Below are 14,768 nucleotides of genomic sequence, written 5' to 3'. Positions count from 1 at the left end.
TCATAACCAATCAAGTCCTGCCTTTTTTAAATACAGATTAGATTTACTATTTACTGAAAGGCTATGCATTAGTTTGCTTCTTCATTATTGTGTTTCGCCCTGCATAAAATAGATAGCTTTCCTGATAACTACAGTCAGTACTCTCCTGCTGCCATTAGCGGTGACCTAAGAGGCTTAACCATAATATTGCTTTGCAGTGTAAATGTTGCAGAAAATGACTGTCTTTTTTTCTTGTGTGCAGATTGACTGTGACGTCATAGCACTGATGGATGACGCAACTTTGGCAAACTACATTCCCTCGTACGGAGACCGAATTGCCTCTTCAATTTCTGCAAAAGCAAGCAACCACTGTCAAAAGAAAACTAGGACTTCTGCAAAAACTTCGTGAGAAAATGAAAACCAGAAAAGAAAGTCCAAAGGAGAACACTTCACATACAGATGCAGGAATAAGACAGACAAAGAAGCAAAAAGCAACACGAAATGTTGAGATAGGATGGATACATAGTGATGGAAAAATAGCCAAACAGGTGAGAGCGAAGCAGGGAGGTGGCACTAGAAAAATTCAAATGGCCACTGATGCTGGATTAAAAGATATTCTTCAGAAGGAAAGAAACTTTTTTTCCTGATGGCATATCTCCTAAGGGATGTGAAACAGATTTTGAGTTTGAGGTTTGGGACTTTAAACAGAACCACCTTACTGATGATACCTGCCAGTCTATTGGCAATATGTATGAGGCAGCGAGACTGACAATGTTACGCTTCTACATTGCAACAAAACCAAAAGATCCTGAAGAAGATGCCAGCGAGACATCTGAAGTGGTGTTTGTCTCAGAAAGCAGTGGCAGTGATATAATCCATTGCAAGTGGGGAAGTCAGGGTAATTTTGATGAAGTCATCACTGGTTCAGAAATTTCAGATGATCCAGAAATTACTTTTGGTCCAATTTTTGATGCTGAAGAAGATACAGAAGACACATTAGTCTATGAGGGTTTTCTTGTACCCCTCAGTCCACCTAATTCAGAGAACGTAATAACAATCACCATACGTCATACTGACACTTTACGTGACATGATTACTGCTTTCTCTGATGCAGAGATTTTGAGAAAACACTGAATGTGAAGCGCATACTTCCAGACAACACAGAAGAACCAGGCACTGGATCAGGAATACTAAGAGATGTACTCACATGCTTCTGGCATGAATTTTATGAGCGATGCACCCTAGGTGCAACGTTAAAGTGCCATTCATTCGCCATGATTTTCCTGCTGAAAAATGGAAGGCAGTTGGGCGAATACTCTTGAAAGGTTACCAAGAATGTCAGTATTTTCCAAATAAACTTGCAATCCCTTTTCTGGAGCAAGTGCTTTTCAATGGTGTTTACAGTGATCTTAAAGCACACTTTCTACAGTTTGTCAGCAGCCAAGAATGTGATGTTTTGATGGAAGCAGTAAAAAATTTCTCTGCAGTTGACTTGGATGATCTTGTGGAAGTTCTTGACAGCTATGGCTGTAGAAAAAGAATCACTGCTGAGACTCTTCCTACAATCCTTGATGAAATAGCACACAAAGACTTGTCCAAAAACCAATGTTTGTTATTGACTGCTGGAGGGAGATCATCAACCCCATATCTCCCTCAGTCCGGAGGCACTGACCAAGTTATTCTCTGAACTGCAACCAACTTCAAAAAAAGTGTTGCCAGCTCCTGAAATTTGCTGTGGATTTGACTCCACAACAAAAAGAAGTGAAAAATCATCTCAAAAGATTCATCAGAGAGTTGGATAACATTAAACTTCAGAAATTTATGCGTTTCTGCACCGGATCTGACCTTATAGTAACAAACATATTTATGTGGAATTTCAAGATATGACAGAGTTTACAAGAAGACCAGTCGGACACACGTGTGGGAATGTCTGCAGCTAGCTAACAGCTATGAAAACTTCCCAGATTTCCGTTCTGAATTTAATGCAGTTCTTGAAAGTAATGTCTGGGTGATGGACATTGTTTAGACTCTCACAGCAATGCGCTACATTTGAACTGCTCATTCACACTAGAGCATAACTGTAAAGAGATGTTAGGAATATGTATTTTTATGTATTTTGAACTTATACAGTATACTTTTTTTAATTAGAGAGAAGTTTCCCATCTCTGTTAGAAGTCCAGTTTTGGCTAATATTTCAGTTTCTTTTATCATTTTGAGTTTTACATGATACAGTCACAAAACAAAACAAACAGGTACACTGTTTACTACCATATCCAGAGCTGTCTTCACCAAATCCAAGCTTACAGCTGTAATACAGAAACCTTCAGCAAAAGCATGAAGAAAGAATACTAAAGATCTATAAACTATAATTAAACTGCTCTTAAACTTTCTTTAATGCACCATGTGTGGTGTGAGATTCAGCACAGTCAAATACTTTTTTAAGTAATTAGTAGTAAGACTAATTCATTCAGATGGTATTTTCTTATTAGGTCAGGGCTAAAACTGAACATAGTTATAATGTAAAAGTAATGCTGTTATTCAACACTGTATTGTAAAAGGAATATGTACAATTTTATACTTTTGCATTTGCATTTGTCATGTCTGAAAATATTTTGCTTTACAGTATATGCAATTTTAGTTAAGGTAGGTTAAGGTATCAAAGTTTGGCATTTGTTGTTGATTACAAAGGTTCTATTTAAAGTTGGTGAAAATATTTTTTAAAATTCCAGTATTTTCTTATTGTCATATTGTTTCTAAGCATACCTGTTATTCATCCATCAAACTGATTCAAGCTGCTTAAAGGATTCAGTCTGTTTTGAAGACAGTTATTGATTACTAAGATCATAAATAAACACTGTACAGTTCAGTGCAGTGGTCAAGTGCTGTGATATTCAGGCATCCTTTTGTAATGCCAAATTGTCATGTTCTCAGATAAAGTATTAATCTTAACACCTGAAAAAATGTCTTTTTACTGCCAGAAATTATGCATTTTTATTTGTATGCATGTATGTTCTCAACCATTCACACTTGTTTTTATGTGATACCACAATAGCCAGTGTTCATGATCTTTACAGTAAGTCACTGATGTATACTGATGCGTAACAAGACTGTATGAGATCTATAAGTTTGTTTTAAAAGTTGAGTCATTCTTGTTACAGGGCAGCTTATACGGTTATGAGTTTTAGCCATGTTATTGGCATTGGCAAGAACAGGTTCTTGTAAACTTTTTCCAATAAAATGTTACTGTACACAGTACATTTGTATTGTTGTTTTGAATATGTTCATCACAAGCTCCTTATCTATTTGAACATGCCAGATTTCAAGAGACTGCCACACATGAGCTCAGTAACATGGAGAATACCATTTATTTTTAATTTCAAACATTTCATAAAGATACACAAATATAAATGTAAAACATGTTGCACTTAATGGGACAATAACTTGGTTCCACTTGCAGGAACTGTTTTGTTGCATTGTTGCAGGGCAGGGATACTACAAATATAAGTCAAAATATTTTTGGTATGTTTCTTATAATTTTAGGATTCATATCATAAAGGAGCCTTGTATACGACACCTCACACTGCATCAGTATAGCAATGACTCATGGTCATTTTACATGAAAACCAGCTAAAATATCTTACAACTAACAGAAGTGAAATAAAATAATATTAGGTGATGGATCTTCATATGTGTAAATGATTATAATAGCTTTGCTTTATATAATTGCACTAAAGTTCCCCAAAAGGCATAACCACTTGAAATATTAACAATGATACGTTTATAGAAACGTTCTGTTGTCAAGACCTAGAAATGTTAATGCTACTATGGTTTGCTGAAACATACCACAGATAACCTGGGCACCTAGCATATCACATGCTGGTGCCTGGGTTTCCAGCCATGAATATTAAGAATAAAGGTTGATACAGAAAACAATGAACAGGGAGCTGGTCAGTTTATATTTTATATACTATGCACATATCTGGCAACAAAACACAGAAATTTATATTGCAATTGACGGGTAGGCAGATTTACAACACTTATGATTCAATCAAAAATATAACATTTGTAAATGCAGTTTAATGTATGGCCTTTTAAAAGGATTAACATGTGTTTCATAACTGATTGATAATATCACAATGTTCAGCTTTTTCAAGCAATATATAACCAGTTCTGTTATTGGTAGTGTGAATGTAGAAATAAATCTTACTTGGGGGGAAAGATACCAACCAAACTGTATTTATTACTATGATCAACATAAAATGATACTAGTTGGTGTCGATCTCCTATCAGCACTCTGAATTTACATTACAGCAGTAATAAACAGCAATATTCTGACAGAATGACCTGAAAAATGGCATGTTCGGTCACACCTAAAAGATGTCTTTCATTTAATGCAGTGCTGAAATACCTGCATAAAAGGTACCTGTAAGACATGGCACCTACTATCAAATCACGTTATCAAGATAAAGGAAATATTTTGTATTTATTTGTACATTTACACACTGAAGTTTCTTAAATACTTTGCAGTATTTCTTCTCTTAACCTAATATACAGATCTGCAGCACCAAGTGGATCTCCTGGGGCATCCATTCATTTTCTACCATAAGCAGACAACACAGTTCAAAGACTGTTTCATCACAGGGGTATTGACCTTTTGGGCTACACTCTTCCATACACAAAGTGATATCCTCCATAGAAATAGGTTTCAGTCTGTCCTCAGCACTGTGCAGCTCTGGAAATGAGTACATTACTACTGGTCGACCCGATGCTGCACTACCACTTGGCCGGATTTTGTGCGAGTTCCATGTGTTCACAACTTCATCAAGTTCATCCTACATGAAAACAGCACAATACAAGTGTATGAAACAGACCATGTACCAGTAGATTTAGCCAAAGTTGAGGCTTATTAACTCATTAATCAACAGACATAGAAAGTGACCTCTAATTAATGTAAACCAAGCAGCAAAAACAAAATAGCACTGTCACTAAAAAGCACATGGACACAGAATGGTGCTACATGATTCTACTGTTGAATAGATAGCCCAACACTTTATACTCAGTGTGCAATGATTCTACAATATATTTTCAATAGAGAATTAACCAAATGATAAGATTGCTTTCTGAAACCGTGCCCAAAGGACCGCTAGGTAACAGACTCCATAATAATTAAAACCATGTGGCAATAAAAAATTTTAATGCTCAATGCACCTGTACTGAGAAAGGGGCAGTTAGTTCCACTGATAACATGAGTACAATTCCATCAAAGTATTAAAATGGAATCCCAAAAGTTGATTCTGTTCATGTGGATGTATTGTTTTCAGTGTGAGAAATGTTTGTCAAAAATCATTCCTTACCTGGCTGATTGAGCATGCATCAAGACATATTAAAATGGAAATAAAATTCATATTTTATTTAAAGAAAAAATGTTCTAACCATATTTATATTTTCTATTTTTGCAGCTAAGACATTACATAGCATGAGCACATGCTTTTACCTGAATAGATTGAGAAGCAGAACTGGATAAGACTTTGTCCAAAAATCCCCTGTGAAGTGGCCATCATCCTGAAACTTTGAAATAAGTTCATCCAAAATTGTGCACTCTGTTTGCGTAGGGTAGCCCACCATCCTTCTATACGTTGGTTGGCTGTACTTCTTCCGTAAAGGAACTTTTCTCACCTGCAAAACTGTCTGTGTGGTTTCTCCGTAAAAACATCTGCATTTGTTCGACACAACCATTTTCTGTACCTCGGTCAGCACGTAACCTCTCTGGACATCCATTGATGCATGAAACTGTTTTCAGAAAATAACTTGCAATCAATTTAGGGTCATTGTTTGTGGTATAAGCCTCCATCCATACAACATAGCGGCTAAAACCATCTATGCAGCCACTGATAGCAATACCATATGGTTTCAACTTGTCATAGCCATCCATGTGCCAGAGAGCATTTGGCCCTCTGCAGCTGCACTGACGTCTTCTCAACCGTCGAGCTCGTCTCAGTTCCACACCTTGAGGGTCTACCAATTTGATTATGCATCTTACAGTATCTTGTGACACCACAAATCCATGTTGAATTGCACGAAGATGTAGCCAACGATAACCTTGCATCTGTCCATTTGTCATGATCTCTTGTTGGACAAAGGCTAGCACTTCCTCCAAGTTTGATTGATTCTTCCTTCTAAAGAGCCCAAGTCTTTTACAAATTCTCTTTAGAGTTCGAACACTTATAATTGTCTGATGACTATGTGCTAAAATTGAAAGTATTTCTTTGTTACTGAAGGAAAGTCTGAAATACAGTCTTATAAAGTCATCCAAATCTGACATGTCAGCGACTGTTTCTCTCACTTCGAGAGGTGAAGTTTTTGCAGAAGTCCTAGTTTTCTTTTTGACAGTGGTTGCTTGCTTTTGCAGAAATTGAAGAGGGCAATTCGGTCTCCGTACGAGGGAATGTAGTTTGCCAAAGTTGCGTCATCCATCAGTGCTATGACATCACAGTCAATCTGCACACAAGAAGAAAGAAAAGACAGTCATTTTCTGCAACATTTACACTGCAAAGCAATATTATGGTTAAGCCTCTTAGGTCACCGCTAATGGCAGCAGGAGAGTACTGACTGTAGTTATCAGGAAAGCTATCTATTTTATGCAGGGCGAAACACAATAATGAAAGAAGCAAACTAATGCATAGCCTTTCAGTAAATAGTAAATCCTAATCTGTATTTAAAAAAAGGCAGGACTTGACTGGTTATGATGTAGGTAGTACGTCTTCTAAGGATGTTCTACGACACTGTGGTGGCGTCTGCTGTCTTTTATGTTGTGGTCTGCTGGAGTGGTGGAATGGCAGAGAGGGACAGGGGGAAACTTAACAAACTGGTCGGGAGGGCCAGCTTTAGCGGTCCGCTAAAATCCACTGAGCAGACTGGGGAGGAGAGGATGTTGTCTAAGCTAACATCCACCATGGACAACACCTCCACGCCCTCTGCATGAAACTGTACGAACACTGAGCAGCTCGATCAGCAGTAGACTTTTGTGTACACGCTTGTGTACATATCTCTGTACATTTTTATCTGTACATATGAATGTTACTTATGTATGTAGGACTATAACACAGTGTCATAAATACAGTCCATTTAGTCATTTAAGCAAAGGTATTACACATAGAACACAAAGTAACATTACAAATCACTCTTTGGCACAACATCGGGATTATTTCGTTATTTATTTATTTATTTATTTTTGTGTTTATGCGAACAATATGCCTGATTTGCGACTTTCTGCACTTCTATTGGTTGTTCAAACAAACGTCACGTCACTCCGAGGTCAAAGTTCAACGCGGCAGCGCTCCTCAGCCAGCACTTTTTATTTTATTGTTCTATAAAAAAAAAAAAACCCAAATACTGTATTAAATTTATTTTTTACCGGTAGTGAACTGTAGTGCAGCCTACCATTTCCACACGCAGGCGTTAAGTGCACTGGGCAGCTCCGAGTATAAGATATGATTTCCTTCTTGAGCTGACATACATTACACAGTGCAGGAGAACGATGACGTCATTCTGACATTATAAACAGTTAACAGTTTGCTCATTTCTTCCGACGCTGTACCACTAACGTATACACAGTTACATGCACAACATTAGTTTGTGTTAGCATGTTGTGAGGGGATCGTCAGTCGGCCACCGTCAGAACAACAACCGGGGCTGTGTGTCGGTGGCTGTGTATGAACGCCACCCATTTTTCTGAGTGAAATATCCACATAAACATTCATTACAGTTTCTCTCCTCCGCTGTACTAAGTGTAACTTACTGCCAATATCAAATATACCAGTGTTATTGGCAGGCGGCTAGCATCTGTAACACAGCTCCGCTTAACTGCCTTGAAAAACTGTGAAATAGTAGAACAATAAAATAAAATGCAACGAACCCATCTGGGATGATCCTGCAACAGTTAAAACGTCAATTCACCGAGTATACTGTAACATCGTGAAACACGTTCATTCCTATATAACATTATAAGCTAACAAGCATGCTAACAGCTAACCGTAACTGTACCGTAACTGTTTTCCTGTAAAAATAAGAGACACCAAAGTATCTCTCTTTTTTCACTCACCTTCTGCTCTTCCATTAATAAAACAGCATCTTCGGGGACCCCTCGGCCACGCAAAAAATCACTTATATCCACCATGTTTGGTGAATTAGGTCTCCACCTGCACACCTGGACACATCCCTGTCACTGAAGATGGATGCCTGCAGGTGCCCACCTCAAAATTCTGAGATTAAAGTCAGAATTCTGAGAAAAAAGTCAGAATTCTGAGATTAAAGTCAGAATTCTGAGAAAAAAGTCAGAATTCTGACTTTAATCTCAGAATTCTGAGAATAAAGTCAGAATTCTGAGAAAAAAGTCAGAATTCTGAGATTAAAGTCAGAATTCTGAGAAAAAAGTCAGAATTCTGAGATTAAAGTCAGAATTCTTTTTTTTTCTTTCCAGTGGCCCTAATCCTCTTCCGTAGTTCTCTTACATTTAACAGCGACAACGCGACTCTTTGCAACCAACAAAAGACACCTTTTCATCATTGACATGGACTCCAGTAAGTCTCGCATTTTTTGTTTTGCATTTGCGTGCTTAGTTTTTTCCATATCATTATTATTATTATTATTATTATTATTATTCAAAAAAAAGCTTTTTTTCTTTTGTAAACCAAAAGTTTGATTGTAGGCGGTGTTTGGATTAACTCCTCTGAGACTCTACCTCCAGCCCAAAACCAGGAGAGGCCACGTGATAATTCTCATGCGACAGAGGACGAGAACATCTGGTAAATATAGAAAGCCTAACAATACACTTAATTTAAAATTACTATTAATTTATAATTCGGATGTATAATATGTATATTATTTTAATCCTTTCTCTAGGTTTAGCGGCCAATATAGCCATCTCCAACCATCTTTCTTGGAGGAACTCGAAAACGTCCACTGGTCAGAGGGATGGGACAGTGTTGCTCCTTACTCTGAGAACCTTGGATCCAACCAACTGATTTTCTCCAGAAACGCCGGCCTCAATAAGTTCAGCGCCAGGGTAGATGGAGACACACAAAACCTACTTTTTAATGCAGTGCTGGGAAGGGAGCATACAAGTACACCTGCCGGTGAGCCAGCTCCTTCTTCTTCTTCTTCTTCTTCTTCAAACGATGTGTTGCCTACTATTCCTACATGTCTCAGGCAGGTTAGGAATCTGTATGTAGAAATAACCAGTGTTGGGACTAACGCGTTATTAAGTAACGCGTTACAGTAACTACGTTATTATTGTGGTAACGAGCACGGTAACTAGTTATTATGCCAAAACCAGGAACGCGTTACTCGTTACTGGGATTTAGATAGGCTCGTTACTCGTTACTTCGTGTGGTGGATATCGCGGAGCTTCCACAGATTCAATAACATTAGCAAGTGGTGGAGGCCAGCAGGTGGATGAAGGAAAAGGGAGGCAAGAGGAGAGACCCGAAGCGGCCGCCGGTCCGCGTGTCAGGTGAACTGAACTTCAGGTAAGAAGTTATGACCTGCAGTCTATCGGAGTCAGATATAAACCAAGTTTAGGTGGAGTTTATTTTCGGTATGCTGACATTTTCGTACTGCGTGCTAGCTAGCATGACGGAGTTTCTATACAGCTGGGTGGGTGCTATGTTACTGATGTTGAACTTTATTTTGTTCATACGGTTAATTATTAGAGTTGCCAACCGTCCCCTAAAAAACAGAATCGTCTGGTATTCAGAGAAAATATTACGCGTTTCGTACTGAGGTGAAAAGGAACACAGTTTGTCCCGGACTTCAGCTACAATGAAAAAGACACAAAGCTGAAGCTGCACAGCTGCCTCTTCTTCTCTCATTCTCTCCTCTCCTGTTTCTACTTCAATCACGAAACTGATCAATGATCAGCTGATCGGCTTTTCTCTCTTGTTTGTTTATCGCCCACTTTGCGCCAGAAAGAGGAAACCAGCGGATGTCGCGCTAAACAACAGCATCACGTTTAAGCTTGATCAGCTGTTGTTAGAATTTATTTAATATTAATTTCTAGTATCAGCTGATGTTTGTTGGAGCCACAGCTGTAAAGCTGCTGGTCATGATATCGGTTTGGTTATCTGGTGAGAGGGAAATATGCAGATGAAACCAGGAGATGTCCTTACTGAATCATCAGAGCTGAACAGGTGATGGAGAAACAGGTTTACCTTTTAGGTGACATGGATGAGTTGAAGGGAAGTTATGAACTGTTTCTGAGAGACAAATAACACCAGGATCCTTTTCTACGTAGCTGACAGCTGGTAACTGTGCAGGGGCGGGTCTAGCAAAGTGTTGCCAGGGGTCCATGTAGGGCATTAACAGGGAAAGGGGGGCACAAAGAAATACTTTTCTTTCTTATTCTCATTTAAAATGTCTCGCTTTTAAAAAAAATAATTATCCGAGTCTTACAACAAACAATTGATAGATTGATACATATATACCATCAGAACAGTGTACATCACTGTCACAACAGTGTTTATTTTCATTCAAAGGCTTTATGATTTTTCCTATAATGGCGGGCCGGTCTCTAGTCAAAATGCCCGGGACGATTTTTTTGTCCCAGTCCAGCTCTGTATGCAGCTCATCTGCAGTCTGGTGTTACCTACATCTTCCTATTCAGAAGGCAGAATTTCCAAGTTCTGAGTACAATCGAAAGCACCACGACTGCAGTTTTTATGTTGGATGTAAAAAGCAGGCTAGAATCATGGCAGCGGTCAACGACGGTCCAGGCGTGGGATTTCTCTCGTGGAAATGTGCACATTATTTTTCCTTTTTATTGGTAGGTGGCACAGTGCAGTTGTGGCAAGTAAGCAAGCTAGAAGACTGGGAACCTTGCTGGGTATCCAGTTACGGAAGCAACACATTAACAAGAGAATTCTGAGTAAAACCAAAGTTACTTTCCCTAGTAACTAGTTACTTTGAAAGTAACGAGTAACTTGAAGTAACTGAGTTACTTTTTTAGAGAAGTAACTAGTAATGTAACTAAGTTACTAATTTAGAGTAACTTACCCAACACTGGAAATAACTGATGCAGAAATCTCAGATACTGAAAAGCTTAAAGCCTATAATGCTTGTATGAAATCATTCGCCATCGGTGGTCGTGTGTTTATTCAGCAACAGGAACAACAAAAATATTTTGAACAATTTCTCAAACAGGAGAAAGAAACAATTCAAAAATTAAAACAACTTCACAGACTTTTTCAGGAAAACCGACAAAAAACAAATCAAAAATTAGACCAGACACATTCCCTTTTTCATCAGGACAGGCAAAAAATGGATCTAATCCTCAGCAAAATACAAGAAATTGAGGGGATTGTTTTTAGGGTAAAAGAAATTGACATAAGTGTTGCAGAGCTCTTATTACAGTTATCAGAATCAACAATCTCCTTAGCATCCGCAATTTAAGAGCAAAACTTACATAAAAAAAAAAATGTCTTCAGAACCACCCAATAAAATATTCAAACGTAGTGATGGGTGTGGGCAGTCTGCTGATACTCCTTCAGACATCAGTCTAACGAATAGTGACCAATTTGACATTAGTAGTTTTAGAGTCAGATGTGCTGAGCTGACCGCTAGATTAAAAGACCTTTGTCAGACACATGAATCCAGGGCTAACTCTGCTGTTTCTGCTCCTGTTTGCACTAGATCTATTGCTGTTAATTCACATGTTGGCAATGCTAATAATGTGGGTGATGATAGTGATGGCGGCGGTGAATGTAATCACACACTATCCTCTACAGACTGGTTTGATGCAATTGGTGATATTGATGTTGTGCCCTCTGCTGGGCATTTTGACATTGATGAGCTTCTTTCACACTCTGTAGACTGGTATAATGGAATTGACAGTGTTAATGTTCAAGAGTCTGCAAGACATTCTGACATTTTGACATCCTGTGACCTCCTGCCATCCCCTACTGAGCATTCTGATGCAATTGATAGTCTTGAGGCGTCCCCTTCTGGTGGGCATTTTGACACTCATGAGCTTCCACCTTCTCCTAGCGATGATTTTGATGCAGCTGTTGATGTAGATAATGCGAATGAAAGTGAATGTGCAGATTGGCGGTGGCAGTGGTGATGGTAGCGGAGAGGTTAGGACTAGGGACGTGCTTCATTTTAATTCCAGAGAACTGCGTCAGCGTCTTGATTTTAGAGAGATAGGTCTAGATAATCTACAACAGGTTCCTGGCAGGGTAAGAGAGAGTCTGGGTAATTTACTTGACCAAGCTCTAGATGGTGCCCCACCAGGGAGCTTGCTGAATGTTGTGTTACGAGGACCATCCCTAGCCAGTGATGTGCAGTGTGTGTTACAATCAGATGATGATTATAATACAGATTTATTCCTTGAGGAAATCATGCAAGTGCTGCAAACTAATGAAGAGTCTATATCATCAGACGAACGTGAATTTATCGCCACAGTCGCTCATAACAGGAGCAGCGGCGCTCGTTTGAGATTAGGCAAAGTGCTTTATGACGACATCTTGTTAAGAAAAGGGAGACATCTGTATAATCCTCAAAATAGCAATAACAACCTGTGTTTTTGTCTGTGCCTGGCGCATGCTCTCAATGCTGAGGTGTCTGAGGAAGAGAAAATACTTTGTGCAAAGCAACTACACATTGATGCAGGGCTCGACCCCAGTCAGCAGGTTTCTTTCGCCAATGTCAGCATTTTTTGAAAAACAGCTAAATGTTAAAATCGTTATATTCCACCATACTGCAGGGCGAAAACAGCTACAGTGTTTCAAAACACATGACACACCGCACCCTCAAACCATATATATGTATTTACATGATGATCATTATTATGTCATTGAAAGCACAACTGGGTTTTTTTGGGACCAGCTATTTTAGTAATTATTGTTATAGTACATATCAGACTCCACTGCGCCATGCATGTAAATTCAGATGCAATGTATGCTTTACACTGTGTCAAAACTACCCGTCACAGATGGTGAAATGTACAGACTGTAAACAAGTCTGTAAGTCGCTGCATTGCTACCAGCAGCACAAACTATCAGAACCGTCTAATAGATCCATTTTCGCACGCCACCCTGGCATCATACTGCATGGGGATTTTCAAAACCTTGTTTCTTTCAAAAGACACCCTGGCATTGACTCATCACGGTGCGTATGTTGACCAGAATAAGACATTTTCAGACGTGTCTCTTGAATGGCTTCAATACGAAGAGAGGAGAGGTGGTGGTGAACAAAAGGTAGGACCTTATTTTGTGGATGGATTTGATGCTTCCAGCAGAACTGCATATGAATTTTTTGGGTGTTTCTGTCACGGCTGTCTCCACTGCCACACGGAGAGTGATGTTAACCCTGCCACCAAGTTGTCATATGGTGAGCTGTATCATGTGAGTTGTGAGAAGGTGGATGCTCCAAGAATGCATTATGGTCTTAATGTCGTGGTCATGTGGGGGTGTGATTGGGGGTCATTAAAGTCGACTGATCAGACAGTCAAGGACTTTATGCGCAAATACAAAAAGCCTGAGCCTCTGGACCCTAGAGACGCGTTGTTTGGGGGGAGGACTAATGCGATGAAACTGTACCACAAGGTTGATGATGGTGGAGATGAAAAGATCAGATACTACAATTTTACAAGTCTTTACCCCACTGTTCAGTGCACAAACAATTATCCAATTGGTCACCCTCAGATCATATACAATAATTTTGACAGAGTCGAAAATTATTTCGGGTTTGTTAAGTGCACAGTGCTTCCTCCAAGGGGTCTGTTTCATCCTGTTCTGCCCTACAAGTGTCACAATAAGCTGATGTTTCCTCTCTGCAGAACATGTGCTGAAGAGCAGCGCCAGCACAGTGATTGTGTGCATGCTGAGAGTGAGAGGCAACTGTCAGGTACTTGGGTTTCCTTTGAGCTTGAAAAGGCTATTGAAAAAGGGTATCAGATTGTCTGCATCACTGAAGTTTGGCACTTCCCTAATAAGACTGACACACTGTTTAAGCCTTAAGTCAAAACATTTTTGAAATTCAAGCAGCAGGCATCTGGATACCCGAAAAATGTCAAAACAGCTGAGGAGCAGCAGAAGTTTGTTCAAGACTATTATGAGAGAGAAGGCATCAAACTTGACCCTGCTAAGATTTGTGTAAACAAAGCAATCAGAAATTGTAATAAACTACTTCTGAACTCTCTGTGGGGGCGATTCTGCATGCGAACAAATATGCCATCTTGCGAGCTGATTACAGACCCTGCCAGATTCACACAGCTGGTGTTTAGTGACCATTATGATGTACGCCAGTTTTGTTTCATCTCTGATGATGTTGCAATGGTTCAATGGTGTCACGCTGATGGTAGAAGGTCACGGGTGAAGGATGTGAATGTCTTTGTCGGTGCTATGACTACGGCCTATGCGAGGCTCACTCTGTATGACTTGTTAAACAAGCTGCAGGAACGCATTCTTTACTGCGACACAGATTCAGTTATCTTCACCTCTCATCCCAGTGAGTGGGTACCCCCTTTAGGACCATACCTCGGTGAGCTGACTGATGAGCTGACTGATGAGCTCAATGATGGCGGGTCTGGAGAGGATGATCACATTACTGAGTGTCAAGAGATTTATTCTAAAGACACTTCTTCAGCTAAGAGTCTAAGGGTAGAAACACACACAGACGCTGCAGCATTTACTTGTATACAAGGGCGATCACAGAACGCTCACACCAGAGTGGGGGCCCTGTGATGCGCGCTCTGTTCTTGCACTTGTCTTTATTTATATGCAAAAATAATACAA

The 14,768-nt window shown here is 39.4% G+C and overlaps 2 long non-coding RNA genes across 3 annotated transcripts in view; one reads left to right on the top strand and one right to left on the bottom strand.

Annotated features, from left to right (window-relative positions):
- LOC109201857 (uncharacterized) overlaps positions 1–8,301 on the bottom strand; it is an 8,533-nt gene extending 232 nt beyond the window's left edge. Inside the window, exons 1-3 of one of the 2 annotated variants that reach the window (XR_003219760.1) lie at positions 8,081–8,301; positions 5,656–6,477; positions 4,632–4,811 (exon numbers count right to left, since the gene is read on the bottom strand). This is a non-coding gene — a long non-coding RNA (uncharacterized LOC109201857). Of the gene's footprint in view, positions 1–4,631; positions 4,812–5,655; positions 6,478–8,080 lie in introns of those variants that run through there. The other variant, XR_002061775.2, reaches the window with a different exon arrangement.
- A 207-nt stretch (positions 8,302–8,508) lies between these two features.
- Positions 8,509–9,127, top strand: LOC112846646 (uncharacterized). Its single transcript, XR_003219761.1, has 3 exons — positions 8,509–8,558; positions 8,687–8,783; positions 8,881–9,127. It is a non-coding gene; the product is annotated as an uncharacterized LOC112846646 (long non-coding RNA).
- Positions 9,128–14,768: the final 5,641 nt, after the last annotated feature.

The sequence above is a fragment of the Oreochromis niloticus genome, linkage group LG4 (genome assembly GCF_001858045.2).
Source record: "Oreochromis niloticus isolate F11D_XX linkage group LG4, O_niloticus_UMD_NMBU, whole genome shotgun sequence".
Classification (NCBI taxonomy): Eukaryota; Metazoa; Chordata; class Actinopteri; order Cichliformes; family Cichlidae; genus Oreochromis; species Oreochromis niloticus.
Note: the sequence above shows the minus strand (reverse complement) of the source record. Positions and strands in the feature narration are given on the sequence as shown.